Source organism: Phyllostomus discolor, chromosome 12 (assembly GCF_004126475.2).
Source record: "Phyllostomus discolor isolate MPI-MPIP mPhyDis1 chromosome 12, mPhyDis1.pri.v3, whole genome shotgun sequence".
Classification (NCBI taxonomy): domain Eukaryota; kingdom Metazoa; phylum Chordata; class Mammalia; order Chiroptera; family Phyllostomidae; genus Phyllostomus; species Phyllostomus discolor.
In genome coordinates this window covers 28317442-28319398 of record NC_040914.2, presented here as the reverse complement: position 1 = coordinate 28319398, position 1957 = coordinate 28317442, and the positions used below count along the sequence as shown (strand labels likewise).

At 41.9% G+C, this 1957-nt stretch overlaps 1 non-coding gene across 1 annotated transcript; it reads left to right on the top strand.

Annotated features, from left to right (window-relative positions):
* Positions 1–359: 359 nt before the first annotated feature.
* Positions 360–492, top strand: LOC114511795. Its single transcript, XR_003685760.1, has one exon. It is a non-coding gene; the product is annotated as a small nucleolar RNA SNORA38 (small nucleolar RNA).
* The last annotated feature ends 1465 nt before the right edge of the window (positions 493–1957 follow it).

Genomic DNA, 1957 nt, shown 5'->3' with positions numbered 1-1957 from the left:
GGGGACAATCAGTACCCCTCTGAGAGGTGGAGATATGTACAGTCTTGCTTGTCTGGATTCCTAACACCCGACACACAGCAGATCAACAACTGTATAGAAGTTGGAGCCAGTCTGAGTATTCATCGCCAGCAGCTCACACCCTGTTGTGATGCACAGGAGCGGGCCAGGCCCCAGGGCCCAAGCAGGCCTTCAGAGCCTTCAGTCAGCAGCCATTTTACCAGCGTTCACAGAAGCATCTCAATGAAGTAACAACCTAGTAGTAGAGAGTAGTAGTATTTCTTCTACTGCTCTCTCTCTATATATTTATAGCGTTATATATAAAAGTATATAGATATACTTTCTTAAGAACACAAATAATACCCTCTTATAAAGATGTGTAGGTTTCCGTGTCTTTGGACACCTAAGAACTAACTGGAGGCCAAGAAACGTGGACTTGGAGAAACCTGCGGCCAGCTTGCTCCCTGCAGGCTCAAGAACAACCATCCCACACAGGCCCTGGCTGGTGTGGCTCAGTGGACTGAGTGTGGGCTGTGGACCAGAGAGTCGCCGGTTCAATTCCCAGTCAGGGCACATGCCTGGGTTGTGGGCCAGGTCCCCAGTATGGGGTGTGCGAGAAGCAACCACACACTAATAGTTCTTTCCTCCTCTTTCTCCTTTTCTTCCCCTTTCTCTAGGAATAAATAAATAAAATCTTAAAAAAAAAATCCCACACAGGAAAAAAAAGAAAAGAAACATGAACATGAACAGACTGAAGCTAATTTTTAAATAAATGGGCATATAATCTCAGTTTTGCAAGGTGAATAAGTCCTAGAGGTCCACTGCTGTGCACAATTCTCCTCTAATTAATGATACTCTCTTGTACACCTAAAACTGTTAAGAGGGTAGATCTCACACCCTGGCTGGGTGGCTTGGATGGAACATCACCTTGTACACCAAAAGACTGTGGATTTGATCCTGTCGGGGTACGTGTGGTAGGAAACTGACCAATATGTCTCACATCGATTTCTCTCTCTGCCTTCCTCTAAAATCAATAAAGATATCCTCAAGTGAGGATTTTTTTTTTTAAAAGGGGGTAGATCTCATGTTCAGTGTTTTTGCCCACAAGAAAATAAAATGCCATTTTAAAGGCAAACTATTATAAACGTAAGCTTTCTACTTTCTGCAGTTTCTTGCCTCTCTTATGCTTTTATATACCATGTAATAAATTCCACTGAAGTTGTATTTCTTCAACAACAACAACAAAATCAATGGAAAAAATAAAAAAATGACAGTGCACAGTAGATACTGTTGTCAATTGTTTTGTCATTTAATGCTGCAACTCAGGGCATCTTCTGTTATTGGTATCTGCAGCTTTCCCTCAACATTTCTTACCCAGACAGATCCTAATGTGTTTATCCAAACTTCTAAGGACAGATACTTGGGTGTTAATGTTTTCCGTCTTCCAAGCACAGCTCCACTGAGCCCTGGACTAAAAGGACACTGTCCTGTCCCCCAATATCTATAGAGCTGTCTTCTTGTTATGGGAGAAACTCGGTTCTTTTTTTTTTTCTTGATTGAACACACACAAATATATTCATATATATTTAGATTTATTATTTTTAGACCGAGGGGAAGGGAGGGGAGAAAGACAGGAACAGAAACATCAATGTGTGATTACCTCCCACACACCCCCTACTGGGGAGCTGGCCCGCAACCCAGGCATGTGCTCTGACTAGGAATTGAACCGGCAACCCTTTGGTTTGCAGGCTGGTGCTCCATCCACTGAGCCACACCAGCCAGGGCTGCACATATATACTTAACAACAGTTTTACATAGGCTTCCAAGAGCACTTCATTATTTTACAGAAGGACTTGAAACATGAACTTTCTATTAATATTCTTACCATAGCACAGCCTAACCTAATTTCCAACTAAATACATTGCAATTTGTTTAAAGTTTAAATGCTTAAGGGAAATAA